The sequence below is a fragment of the Periophthalmus magnuspinnatus genome, chromosome 5 (genome assembly GCF_009829125.3).
Source record: "Periophthalmus magnuspinnatus isolate fPerMag1 chromosome 5, fPerMag1.2.pri, whole genome shotgun sequence".
Lineage (NCBI taxonomy): Eukaryota > Metazoa > Chordata > Actinopteri > Gobiiformes > Gobiidae > Periophthalmus > Periophthalmus magnuspinnatus.
The window spans coordinates 24,976,594-24,991,660 of NC_047130.1; the positions used below are offsets into that span (position 1 = coordinate 24,976,594).

The following is a 15,067-nucleotide window of genomic DNA, read 5'->3' on the forward strand; positions in this document are numbered from 1 at the left end:
ACGCAGGGACGTTCCTGAAAAAGATGTTGCTTGGATGGCAGCATATGTTGCTTCAAAAAAACAAAACATCCCCATACCGTCACAGATGCTTTTGAACTTTACGCTGATAACAATCGAGATGGTCCTTTTCCTCTCTGGCCCGCAGGACATGACCATGATCTCCAAAAAAAAAATAAATGGAAATGTGGACTAGTGAGACCACAGCACACTTTTCCACTTTGCATTTGTCCATCTCAGGTGAGCTTGGGCCCAGAAAAGCTGGCGGCGTTTCTGGGTGTTGTTGATATTTGACTTTCTCTTTGCATGGTACAGTTTTAACTTGCACTTGGAGATGTAGCGGCGAACTCTATTAACTGACAATGGTTTCCTGAAGTGTTCCTGAGCCCATGTGGTAATATCCTTTACACATTCAAGGGTCAAAGGTCACAGGCATTCAATGTTGGTTTTCGCCCTTGCCGCTTACGTGCAGAGATTTCTCCAAATTCTCTGAATCTTTTGATGATATTATGGACCGTAGATGATGAAATCCCTAAATTCCTTGCAATTGCACGTTGAGAAACGTTGTTCGTAGACTGTTGGAGTATTTGCTCACACAGTTGTTCACAAAGTGGTGAACCTCACCTCATCCTTGCTTGTGAATGACTGAGCCCTTCGGGGATGCTCCTTTTATACCCAATCATGACACTCACCTGTTTCCAATGAACCTGTTCACCTGTGGAATGTTCCAAACAGGTGGATTTTAAGCATTACTCAACATTCCCATTCTTTTGTTGCCCCTGTCCCAGCTTTATTGGAACGTGTTGCAGGCATCAAATTGAAAATGACTGAAAATTTGCATAAAAACAATAACGTTTATCAGTTTGAACATTAAATATCATGTCTTTGTAGTTTATTCAGTTCAATATAGGTTGAAAAGGATTTGCAAATCATTGTATTCTGTATTTTTTAAAGTTTTACACAGCGTCCCAACTTCATTGGAATTGGGGTTGTAGATGCACAGACCTCCACCATGGTATTGGTGTTTTTGAAATTTCACAATAATATCAAAACAGATGATACTATACCATACTAACTTAAAGCTGCACTGTGTAACTTTTCTGGTGAGGGGTCTACTACCTGCTAGTGTCCACGGAGATGTTATTGCTTTGCCTAGAATATTCCACAGTAGGACACTGATCTACTTTGCATTTATTGAATTACATGCATTTTAATTATGTGCAGGGTTGGCTCTCTTGTAACTTGACCTGATGGTGTCACCTTCCTGTCTCCATGGAGATAAGTTACCTTACTAATGCCTTACTTTGGTACAGTCCAGGCAAAGCAACAACATCTCCACAGAAACAAGTAGATGGCTAAACGTCCACCAGTAAAGTTATATAGTGCACCTTTAAAATGATCTGAAATGGGGTTTACTAAACAAAACCAAAAAAATATGAGCTCTAAACTTAACAATTTCAGTAAAAATGTTAGATTTCCGCTCATAGTTCACACCTCAGCACTTCCTCATACATGAGCTACCATGGGTTTAGGCTGAAACTTTGGCAAAGTTCCAGTTGGCATCATTAAAGTCACACTACAGCCCAGTCTTTTTAAACAATCACAATTCATTAATTTATTCTGTTGGCCTGAGTCTGCAGAACATGGACAATCTATACAGTTTGTTTATGTTTTTAATCTAAATGCTGATTACTCTTAAATAGGGCGACTGGTCCCAATGGAAGACTTTTAAATGAGATAAATGAGCTTCATGAAGGAGCTGAGGGGTCCTGGTGGGGAGCTGCAAGAAAATCATGCGTTAAGAGCATTTTGAACTGTTCTACATGACATTATTATTATTAATAATAATAATAATTAGTCCAAAAGCCTGGATAGTCATCATTGCTGATGCACTTTCCATGTACATATACATTTATTGACATGTACAAGAGGAAACCTCCTTATTGGAGACATAAAAAAATGAAGAGCTGTTAAGCAATTAACTTAAATTTGTTAAAATTCTGTGATGAATTCAATCATTTTTATTTCAAGCATTAGACAAGTCAGAATATTCAGCAATGTTCACAAGTAGAAACAATACAGCATCATATTTACATCTACATGGTAAAAAGTAAACATTGTCTGCTTACACACCTGCTCATACAGACATATTCAACAATACAATAGGGTCCGCCACCTGCTTTTCTCCATGGAGATGTTATTGCTTTGCAAGGAATGTTCCACAGTAAGACATTAATGTTTTCTGTCTTTCATTTATTAAGCACTGCAATTTTATCACTAAAGATATCTGACTTGGTGACTCCACTTACTCATCTCCTTGGAGGAAGATAAGGTCCATTTCATGCTGTGGAACATTCCAGGGGACACAATAGCATCTCCATAGAAACAAGCAAGTGATAGACCTTCCAGTAGAAAAGTTACATAGTGTACTTTTAAAATAATAAATAAATCCTACATATAACCCCTTCTAGTTAGCTTCCCCAGCTACACTAAAGGATGGGTCAAATGAGTGTATTGGCCTGTCCTCAAAAAGTTTACTAATGCAAGTCACTTGTTTTGAAACCACAAAACTGAGGTAAGGCAGTCCATCTCCTGTCTCTATTCTGGTGTTAGCGTGAGTCAGTGACGCAAATCTTACATTTTGAATATCAAACATAGAAATGTTGTGGTTTTTCTTGGGTACTGTGACTCGGGTTGGTGAGGTCTTCCTTATTTAAATAGACAATGGGCCCACCTGCCTTCACCATGTTCTGGGCACAGAAAAAGTCATGCAGTTTACCTTGATTCTGCAACATTATCACATGCCTGTACAAAATGTGTGACTTGAATTTAATTTGCATTTTGTCTTTCAGGTAGAAGTACTTATTCCATTTCTGACCATTTAGTCCTCCAGCTCTTGGTTTCAGTCCCCTATAATTTCGGCCCGACATTAATTGGCATGTTCCTATCTAAACTGTGCAAGCCGCCCCCATATGAGGCCTGAACTCGGTAACGTAAACCACTGTTCTATTCGCAGAGAAAAATTGCCCCTTTGTGTTGCCGTAGAAATTATGCAACAAGCCCGAGCCGCTCGTCATTTTAATTGCCTGTAGTTTAGAAGAAAGTTTTCAGAGAAGTACAGTTAGCACGAATGGAGGATCCTAAAATGTGTTTTGTATATTGAAGGCATTTGGAGACAAGTGCCTCCCCGACGGGCAAGAAGCACACTCCACTTAGATCTAATTGAAATAGTTTGTTTTGTGGCCCATAGTTACAGGCGTAAAGCAAGCAAATTCACTATGGAGTGTTCACTAATTATGCAACGATTAGAGGACTGCTGATGTAATATAGGCCTTCCTTGGATTGTTTTGTTTGGGCCAGGAGTAAAATGCTTGAATTTAGAGTTACGTAACACATTTGGGGTCATTCGAATGTGAGTTAATAATGTAGTTAATAAGATTGTGTTGTTAGGTAGTGAGATCTAAAAATAGGATGAAGTCAAATAGAAGTAAATGTTCTCAATAAGGCCTAAACGTTCTGCCTGGTAGTCAATTTGTTTGTTACATAGGGATTAGAATAGTCAAAGTAAGTCAACAATATGGCTTTTGTTTAGCGGAGTCACAAATGCTAGTAGGCCTCAGTAGTTTTCAGATGGCAAAAGCTTATATCCCAGCAACCAGGGATCAAAGTTGGGCCGTGGTCTACACAAAGGCCATTTGACACAGGGTGGCTGACACGGAGGCACCGTTATTCCTTCTGCGCTTTATTCACTTTGGAGAAATTACTTGAGGCCCCACAGCACCATTTTTTAGCCAAGAAAAGAGACTAAAATAAAAGCTTTTTAAAAATTATTCTGGATGTTTTATTGCACTGGATTTGCATCTCTAAAAATCTGACTTTTATGTCTTCTATCCATCCATTCTTCCACTTATCTGGGGCTGGCAGTCTAAGCAGGGATTCCCTCACCCCAGACATTTCCTCCAGTTTGTTTCCATGGAAATGTTGTTCCTTTGACTTTAATCTTATGGCATGAAACTTACCTCCGTGGAGAATGTTCCGATGCATGGTGATGTGCCACCCACCTCCAGAAAGTTCCTCAGTGTTGCTTTAAAGGTGCGCTACGCAGCTTTTCATGCGGGAAAATTCACCTCCTACTTGTGTCCATGCAGATGACACAGTTTTGCCTGGAATGTTCCAAAAAATATCAGTAAGATTACAGTTGTCTATGGAAACAGGCAGATGACACTCTTAAAAAAAAAACAAAAAAAAACAAAAAACACCTGCACTGCCATACTGTGGAACATTCTCAGCAAAGCACTAACTTCTCCATGGAGACGAATGGCCTTGATGATGGACCCGCCACCAGAAAAGTTACATAGTGCACCTAGATTGACGCAAAAAGGTAACTCTGTGCCAACTAAGACATGCCATGCGCTTCTCAGTTCCATCGCGGTGAGTTTAATGGTGAACCTTCATTTCTGTGAGTTAGAAAATACGCATATGGGGAATATAGCCTATTCTAATGAGCGTTCATCATAAACACTCAAATCGGCACAAACGAAAATTGGCTCCACGGGAAATGTCAGAATGAGAGACGCAGAAGTGTTTGCGCGCTCTCAGACGCGCCTATTATTGGTTTCATTATTTTCAGCTCCCTTCTACCTTGTGAACAAACGCTGTGCGGAGAGTGAAGAGGCGACACCACCGCTCTGCCTTTCATTACACCGAGCAGTCTGCACGAGAGAGAGGGACAGAGAGAGAGCGCACATGTGATCACCCAATTTACAACGGGATCCACGACGCTTCTGAGTCAACTTCACTTCACTCAAAAGCGTCTTCACAAAATACTACACACAGCTCCTAATCACAGTTTACACATTTTTAATCTCGTATCTCTATCCAAGGCGCGCGCGCGTAGTAGAGTAAAGGGGGATTCTCCTTTTTGTGCATCGCGGGATTTGCACATAAAGGTAAGTCAGAAGTTTGTTTGAACGAGACTTGCCCGCGCTTCAGAACCAAGGACAGATCACCAAGAGGAGACGAAGCTGCAGTCTGCCAAAACATGCCCGAAGTGTGCAACATCTGGACAGGGCTCGCCACATGAAGCATCTCCCACGTAAAGACGCACAGCTGGTGGAGAGGACACCGGGAAAACACGAAGAGGACCATCAGGTAAGCATTTTTACCACTCAGTTTTACAGGATTATCAATAAACACTAGATTTTAATCACGATTCATGATTTAACTCACTGCAGCTCATGATCCACGTTATATCCACAGTGCACATTTACGCGCCATAAGTTACTATTAACAAAATCAGTTTCTTGGCTTTGATTTGAATGATTGGTTTCACAAGTGCAGTGCTCACGTTCTCAATTACGCTGCGTAAACTTTAAAAGCCTGGACATGTCGTTTGTTCCTCTTCAAAGTGATGCGTGATTGCATAATGTGTCAAGTTTACTATTAGGCTGCTGTTGTCACTATTGTCAGAGGCATAGATCCTTTATCAAGACTATCTATTATTTGCACTATAGCAACATTGACACTTATTTTGTCTCAGTAAATACCTGATCTACACAGTCATTTCTTACATGATTTAAAAAAAAAGATTAGTTTTGTTTTTTGTTTTTTTTAATCACTGTGGATATGGAAACCTCTTCATATTTAGATCACTTTTTTAATTTTTACAAATCCACGTTACCTGATTAGCCTACAGTTTTTGTTAAGACTATTTTTATGTCTAACTGGATGATGAAGAAGCAGAGGTTGTGGTGCAGTCTCTCCATGTGCTTCAAATATCACCGCTTTATTAAATTTATCTGAACTGGCGTTGCTATTACAATCAACCAAATTGCTATGTGGTTATAAAATTGCAATGTCTGAAAATAAATATGCAATACAAAATATAACGCAGTGTCTGTATTCTTAGTGATTGATTACTCATTAGGTGAAGATCATATAGCTCCTGGAAAACCACTCTCATGAGGGTTGATGTAGGAAATGTGCAGGAAACAGCCTAACTGACTGTTGCTCAGTTTAAACCCTATACACGTTAACTTTACTACTATAATCACTGTGTATTGAATTAAATACATAAATAAATGCGTTGGACGACATCATAATCCCAGTTTTTTAATGTTAGTATGTTGGCATATGTTGTTATTATCCTCCTCACAACAGGAAATACTGAACATTTCCCCAAAGTCATAGCTATATTTTTTGGATTCAGATTTAGTTGTTTTCTCTCACAATGGGATTTATTTGTATTGGCGTCATCTATGATGCGCAGATGGAAGGATTAGCTGGTCCCGAGTCGATACCAATATGACAACCTGTAAATATTGGCTGTGAGAAAGTAATTAAGACCTTCCCAAGTTTTTTTCTTAGTCTTATCCACATATTAAATATTATGTTTGATGTCTGGGTCATACAGTTGTAGAGGTGGAATGAGAATTGAACATTTGTTAAAGTAAAGCTTGAATTATACTCAGTTACAAGTACTATTAACAAATTTGTACTTAAGTAAAAGTGCACATGAAAGTACAAGTACTAATTCCTTTTTTAACAGAAGTTTAGTAGCATTTTTGATTAGTCCTTTAGACAAAATGTGATTAATTAAACAGTTTAAGGCTGAATGAAGTAGTTTTAAGTAGAGACAGCTGTCAGATGAGTCTGTAACTTGGACATGTATAGTATAAGTATAAGTATAGTATAAGTGTATAGTATAAGTGCATAATCAAAAAGTACAAATACCCATCAAATGTACTCAGTTATAGTTACATGACTATTTGTAATCAGTTACTTCACACTGCTGCAAAAGTCAGTGTTAGAATTGACTCTTAATGCTATATTGAAACACTGTATGGATCCACTTATTTAAGCTATTTAACCATATGTTGAGTCTGTTTGACAACCTCTACCTGCCCTTAACCTCCTGCCGCTCTTATTTTCTCCCCCGAGTTACATCATTTAGCGTGCGCTGTACAACACCAGTCACTGTCGCTAGAGGCCACTTCGCTGTGAGTCATTCCATTACACACTATAGACATATTTAGAATAAGACATGGGTTCTCAAACTGTGGTGTGGGTCTCACCAGTGGTACAAAGCAGACTTCTTTGGTGTTAATTTTCTAGCAAAGCGTAATTATAGAGTTTGAAATTAAGACCGATTTGAGATTAACTGCACTGAATTATCTGATAAGAAACTGCTGTTTCAGGTATGAATGGTAATGTGAGCTGCTTTTGTTGCACTACAGGCTCCCTCTAAAATGAATGTAGTTTTGAGGCAAATCTGTTCCCAATCTTTATTTTGGTTAATTATTGCTTAAAATGAAAGATGCTGAATACTTTTTGACATGTTTTTAGAGCTCAAATTGTCTGGAACATACTTTTAAAGACAATTTCCAGCGTTTGTTTATCACTTGAGTATCAGCAGATTAAAAGCAAAATCAGTATCAGAACTAGAAACCTGAACTAATTTTATATCAAATCCCCTGTATTCTTTAGATTGTCAGTTAAAATATTTTATTTGATGAGACATTAGTTTGATTTAAGATGATGTAAAATAATAACATGTTTCTAAGTGTTCATGTTGGTCCAGATCCTTCCTGTGCATCTGCGTAACAGCAAATGCAAAACACGATGGCTTTTTCTTTTTGAACTTAGATTTCAGAGGGAATATTGTGCCATGGAGCGAAGTGGCTGCATAGAGCGACAGTGAGTGGCTACATTAAGATACTTCTAATGATGTGATCAAAGCCCGATAGAGGGGACTGGAGATATAAGCAAGTCCTCTCATTCTGAGCATACAAGAAAGAATCCTTACTATTAAGAGGAAGGTTAACACTGGTGCAATAATCCGCCCATATCAGGCTTTGTACTATCGCTTCAAATTGAGTCATGCGTTAGTCCCAAGCTGAGACACTAGATGATGCAATTTATACACAAGATTATTTTGTCCCATGACCGCAGAGATTACAGGTCATTTGTTATTATAATGAAAAACTGTGTTCTTGTACACCAACAAGGACTTATTGTTGCTAGCTCCAAGTCCCATCAGAAAAAAGTGTGTCACAAAAAGTTATCCAAGATTGTACTGGGCCTCAAAATCACACCATATTGTATTAAGCACCACCAATTTTTAAAAAGATCTAATGAAGTTGTATCATTACTTGCACATAAAAGTAAAAATATGGTATTACTGGTTATGGAATAAATGTTCTCTATGTACATTTATGATGGAAGATCGGCCACCTGCTTCTCCATTCAGATGTTATTGCTTTGCTTTGTTACATATGCGACAAAGTATGGCAGTAAATTTAACTATCTATTTATTTATTGCAAGTATTTTTATTGCAAAAAACCCCTCAAAAAAACAAAACTGCTTAGGGAACACGCATTCTCAGTCTGAGTGGGTTTGTCTTTCCACAGATCTCACCTGTAACCACCTGGCGATGCCACCTTGTCTCTATGGAAATGACAGATATATTTGAGAGTCTAGGGAAAAGGTTTTACCACTTCATTATTCCCCTTTTATTTACAAAGCAGTTATAATGGTAGAGTATACCCATGCTTCATATTGACATCTAAGGTCCTAGTCACTTCTTTCCTCCGGACGTCCTGCTGTGTTGTGGATTCTGTCCTATTTACATGGGTCTTGTCTAATTGGCTGTGTTTTACAGCACCATTAATTTGGGTGTGACCTAGTCTTAGCACCATAGAGCCCCCATCTGCTGCAGACAGACCAGGGCAGTCCTCACATACTCATCTTCATCACTCTCTCACCTCAGAGCTAAGAATAGGACCATGTTATGGAGCCAAGCCAAACACCAGTGCCTGATTTATCCTGGATGTGTTGAGGAGTTTTATTCAGAGTTTAACACATTAACCATTCACATAGGCCAAATTTTGCAGGGAAATCTAATATATTAACAATTTTTTTTGCAGCTGTTGCTTCAGTTTCTGCAGTCTGTGTTAGTAGCTATGGACCTTGCACCTTGGGCAGTGGCTTAGTCAAAAGACAAAGATATACACCCACAGCAATTTAAATTCATGAGCAATTTGGAATCACCAATTCACCGACTGAGGTACGGAAGAGCAGAGCCATACACAGGATGAATACAGACGTAAACTCGTAAATCTGTGATTAACAGGTGGATTGTCAAAAGTGCCCTAAAGCTTGGGTGGTGTAGAACATCTTTATGGGCTCCTGACTGTTCCTAGACTCGTTGATTTCTCAGTATGCTCTTAATGAAAAATCCAGTCCTTTGGGTCCTGTTCTATCTGCTGATGCTGCCTGTGTGCGGAGCAACTCCACACTCTCGCTTCTACACACACCCTACAAATGCTCACAGATCACATATATACAAAAATGCACAAACAAATATAATTAGAAATCTTTATTAGTAAAAGTAAAAAGACCTCATGGACCTCAACGCTGCGTACGGCCATGGGGAGGAGCTAAAAGAGATTTGATGCAGACTTGCTTTGGTCCTATTCTAATCCTGGTTTAGTTCAGGTCTAGTCCTGGTTAAGTTTGAGTTTAATCCAAATTTAGTCCCAGTGATGTTTTGTGTTTTAATGGGAAGACACCTGTAAATTCGGCAAATGCTAAAAGTGGATGAGTAAATGAGTAATGAGTAAAATACATGAATCTATAACATTGAATTGGGCCTCTTATACATTTCAGGTTATTGCATACTAGATCTAACTATTCTCATCATTTTAAAAACTTATTACACTGGAAATGTGGTTTTAATATAGTCTTTTATATTCTCACTTTCAATCTTATTTGCACTATCTGAGTTCACCACATTTTATCCAGTTGAAATCTATCAGTTTTTCATTACTCCCAAACCCCTCTGTGATCAAATGTGAATGCATATATCTATTTTAGTACTGAATTACAGCAGATTTTTGAGTAATTAGGTCTTATTACTTATGTGAGTGGTTTAAATGAATCCATAATCTTATTTTATAGTATTTAAATTGTACTTACTTTCATTGTAAGTCTGAAGAAGGTCAACACAGTCATACACGCAACGCAGGATTTGCCATTACTCATAATATCTCTCAGATCTCTTCAATATTAATTCATATCACATTGTCTGTCTCTGAATAGATAAAGATTCTAATAAGCCCCCTACTGTTAATAAAAGATCTGTGTCATATCTTGAATGCAGGCTCTCCAGGCCTTTCCAATATTTCCCTCTAATCTATATGTAAATACAATATATGTGTTTTAAATGATACTTTCCACGACTGCTTCAGGTCATGCTTAACCATATCCTTTAAAAACAGGTGACAGGTAAAAAAAAATGAATATATATATATATATATATATATATATAGATATATATATATATATATATATATATATATAGATAGATATAGATATAGATATAGATAGATATAGATATAGATATATATATATATATATATATATATATATATATATATATATATATATATATATATATATATATATATAGATATAGATATAGATATAGATATATATTAGATAGATAGATAGTGTCTTGCCCAAGGACACAGTGACAGCATTCATTCATTTAAGTCAAGAGCGAGATCTGAACTGCCAACCTTTGGATTAGTGGACCACCAACTGAGCCACTTTAACTTAGTACACACCAAAAAGTGGAGGGTTACATTGACTCTCACAGAATCACTTTTAACACTTTCTCAGGCTTTATATGAGTCTAATCTGTTTTAGCATTAATTTAACATTTTCTGAAATGTTCATATATGTAACACTGGACTCAAGCACCTGTTAAGCCCCAAAATCATGAGTTATATTAACATTTTGAGTGTAAACAGATAACAATTAATAACACACAAAGGTGTTTTATTATTACTCTTAAGTTTAATGAGGGATAGTAACTAGACACTGTAAAGTGTAGATTAATAAGGCACACTGTACAAAAAAAAACATTCATACATTTTAAAATATATCTTTTCTGTCTTCAGCCTTGTACCTGATCCACTTGCAGTGTCACAGAAGTGCTCTTAAGAAGGAACCATACAAATTAATATTGAATGTTAACACATTTTACATTGCTTTAAAAGCAAAATAATAATTGCATAGGCTTTCTTTAAATACAGATCTTTGAGAGAAGGGAACGCCATCTCAAACCCAAGGGCATACTGTAGCCTTAGAGGGGAAGTTACTGAAGAAACAGAAATGAAACTTATTAGAACATTAAGAATCATGTATGAATTTGTGAACAAATATAGAAATTAATGTCTCACATGGTGTTCAATCACGTGAGGCATCAGTACTTTAACCAACTTCCCTCTTGTAGTGTGAGTTAGAGTATCTGTTCTTTGGTCTTTCTTTAGGATTTCTTCTTTCAAAGCTGCCTTTATTAACTATTAAAAAGAGAAACATGTCTTATTTTACCTGGAGGCGAAAAAGAGAGCAAAAGAGAATCCATCCATCCATTTTCTTCAACTTATCCTGGGCCTGGTCGTGGGGGCAGCAGTCTAAGCAGGGACTCCCAGACTTTCTTCACACCAGGCACATCCTCCAGCTCCTCTGTTGGGACCCCAAGGCGTTTCCAGGCCTGCCAAGAGACATAGTACCACCAGCATGTCCTGTGTCTTCCCTGGGGCCTCCTCATGGTGGGACGTGCCTGGAACACCTCCCTAAGGCATTGAAAGGGCATGCTGAACAGATGCCCGAGCCCCAGCTGGCTCCTCTCAATGTGGAGGAGCTCTGAGCTCCTCCCATGTGACCGAGCTCCTCACCCTATCTTTAAGGGAGTGCCCAGCCACCCTACTGAGGAAACTCATTTCAGCTGCTTGTATCCACGATTTTGTCCTTTCGGTCATTACACAAAACTCAAGCTTTCGACTCAGCTCCTTTTTTATCACAACAGTCTGATAAAGCGACCGCATCACTGCGGACGCTGCACTGATCCGCCTGTCAATCTCACACTCCATCCTTCCCTCACTCATGAACAAGACCTCGAGATACTTGAACTCCGCCACTTGAGACAAGGACTCACCACCCACCCACAGAGGGTGAGCCATCTTTTTCTGGTCGAGGACCATGGCCTCGGATTTGGAAGAGCTAATTCTCATCCCAGCTGATTCACACTCGGCCGCAAACCTCCTCAGTGTCTGCTGCAGGTCCTGGCTTGATGATGCTGTCGGGACGACATCATCTGCAAACAGCACAGATGAGATTCTGTGGTTCCCAAACCAGAACCAGATATTTGTTACACACCTTCCATCCCCCTTCTTAAACAGAGGGACCATTGGTCTGCCAGTCCAGCAGTCCTGTCCCCGACCACCACGCGATGTTGCAGAGACGTGTCAGCCAAGACAGCCCCACAACATCCAGAGACTTAAGGTACTTGGGACAAATCCGGTCCTCCGATGGAGCCTTGCCACTGAGGAGCTTGCCAACCACCTTGGTGACTTCAGCCAGGGTGATGGATAAGTCCGCCTCTGAGTCCCCAGTCTCTGCTTCCTCCTCGGAAGACATGATGGTGGGATTGGGGAGACAACTGTCTGACAACATACCCAGTTGAGGTCAGCAGCTCTCCACCTGCACTGTAAACAGTGTTGGTGAAACACTGGTTCCCCTCCTGAGGCGTCAGATGGTTTGCATTCTTAGCCCGCTGGTACTTGTCAGCTGCCTCAGGAGTCCCACAAGCCAACAAGGTTCAATGGGACACCTTCTTCAGCCTGACAGCATCCCTTGCTTCTGGTATCCACCACTGGGTCCGGGGGTTGCCGCGGCAACAAGCACTACAGACCTTACCACCACAGCTATGGGCAGCCGCATGAACAATAGAGGTGGAAAACATGGCCCACTAGGAATCCATGTCCTGGACCTCCCCTGGGATCTGGGAGAAACTCTTCCAGAGGTGTTAGTTGAAAGCCCCTTTCACAGAGGCCTCCACCAGATGTTCCCAACAAACCCTCACAGTACGCTTGGGCCTGCCAGGTCTGTCCGGCTTCCTCCTCCATCAGCGGATCCAACTCACCACCAGGTGGTGATCGGTTGACAGCTCTACCTCTCTTTTCACCCGAGTGTCCAAGACACGTGGCTGGAGATCAGATGACATGACAACAAAGTCGATCATTGACCTCTGACCTCTTAGAGTGTCCTGGTGCCACGTGCACTGATGGACATCTTTGTGCTCGAACATGGTGTTTGTTATGGACAAACTGTGGCCAGCACAGAAGTCCAATAACAGAACACCACTTGGGTTCAGATCAGGGAGGCCGTTCTTCCCGATCATGCCCCTCCAGGTGTCACTGTCGTTGCCCATGTGGGCATTGAAGTAGAACAACGGAGTTCTCAGTTGGTGCACTGTCTAGTACCCTTCCCAGGGACTCTGAGAAGGCCAGGAACTCTGCACTGCTGTTTGGCCTGTGGGCCGACATAACAGTGACAGACCTGTCCCCGACCCGAAGGTCCAGGGACGCGACCCTGCCGTTCACTGGAGTGAACTCCAACACGTGGCGGCTGAGCTGTGGAGTGATAAGCACGCCCACACCAGTTCATCGCCTCTCCCCATGGGTACCACCAACGAAATTGAGAGTCCAGCCCCTCTCAAGGAGTTGGGTTTCAGAGCCCAAGCTATGCGTGGAGGTGAGGCCGAATATATATAGTTGGTAACGCTCAACCTCCTGCACAAGCTCAGGCTCCTCCCCCGCCAGTGAGGTGATATTCTGTGTCCCCTGTGTCTCTGCACTGACCCCTCACGGGAGGAGCAAATTAGAATAAATAACACAAATAGTTTAAGTTGTCTTTAAGACAATTAGACCAGCATCACCATTTTACCCAGACCTACAACATACATGCAGTGGCACAAACTTCATCAGTAAAGTCAGGGCTATATGAAACTCAGCAAACGAAGAGGCGCCAATGGCAGCGGATACCAATTTGGTTTGGTCAAATGCAAAAAAGAAAAGTGTAAAAGCTTACTTGAAATATGCAGGACAGAACCCAATCATTCATTGATTTCTATTGTTAAAAAATTCTTGTGTTAAAAACAATATTTTACCCTCAAATTTTAACCCTCCGTTTTTTTCTGTGACAGTTATTCTTCCCAGATGGCAGCAACTTGCATTTATTCTGTAAAATGAATGTTTAAACTATAAAAAGAGTGCCTATTGCTTTTAAATTGTATATTGATGACAGAGAGATGTATTTCTAGAAAACAGTACTTCCTGTCATTTTCAAGTTTTCTTCACAAACTGCCACTTGACTAAATAATGTAACTTAACTATAATTGATATGTACCACAGGTACTTATTATTGTAGATACAGTTTTCTTTTGTAAAGTGCTTTGTACTATGAGGCTACAATCTTTTAGCTGCATACAAGGAACAAGAGGCTTGGCTGATGGTTAGTTGGTGGGTGGTTGATAATAGACTTGCCCATTTGAGATGTATAAAAAGCAGAGATGTGTTATTGCCATGCATATATGAATTGTGTTATGTAAAATTCTTTACTCACCAAATATCTTTAATGAACAACCAACACCTTCAGGCCCCCCGGAGTCAACAATAGATTGATAGGTTTTGATAGGCAGCTGTATCACATAATAGGCTCAGTGGATTTTGTAATAATAATAATACTATGCACTACATATGTTGGCCACCTGCTTGACTCAGTAGAAATATTATCGCTGGGATGTTGCACCTGCATCTTGCATTTATGAAATTACAGGTGTCTTAATTGGCAAGAAATATGTTGAAGAAAATACATTTTTACAGTGAATGGGGTCATCTCTCCACAACTTGGCCTGGTGGCTTGAGACAGGCAGGTGACAGACCACAGACAGAAGATGTATTTTGTTGGGTGAATAGTTGTTGTGTCCTTGGGCATGACACCTTGCTTGCCTCAGCCCAGTGTCTCCCAACTCTGGTGTGTGAATGGATGAGTTATTTCTTGATGTAAAGCATGTTGAGTTCCTTCAAGGTGGAAAAGCGCTATATAAAAATCTGACCATTGACCCATTAACGAAATTTCAATATTTATTTTGTTTTTATGTGTTTTGTGACATTCTTCACTTGTGGATGGCATGAATGATATATAACAGTGAATGCTCAGAAA

General features: G+C 39.9%; 1 protein-coding gene across 1 annotated transcript in view; it reads left to right on the top strand.

Moving 5' to 3' along the window:
- Positions 1-4,898: 4,898 nt before the first annotated feature.
- The window catches only part of grm2b (glutamate receptor, metabotropic 2b), a 37,150-nt gene continuing 26,981 nt past the window's right edge, over positions 4,899-15,067 (top strand). The window contains exon 1 of the mRNA XM_033967064.2: positions 4,899-5,148. The gene's annotated coding sequence lies outside the window, so the exon portion shown is untranslated. The remainder of the gene's footprint in view (positions 5,149-15,067) is intronic.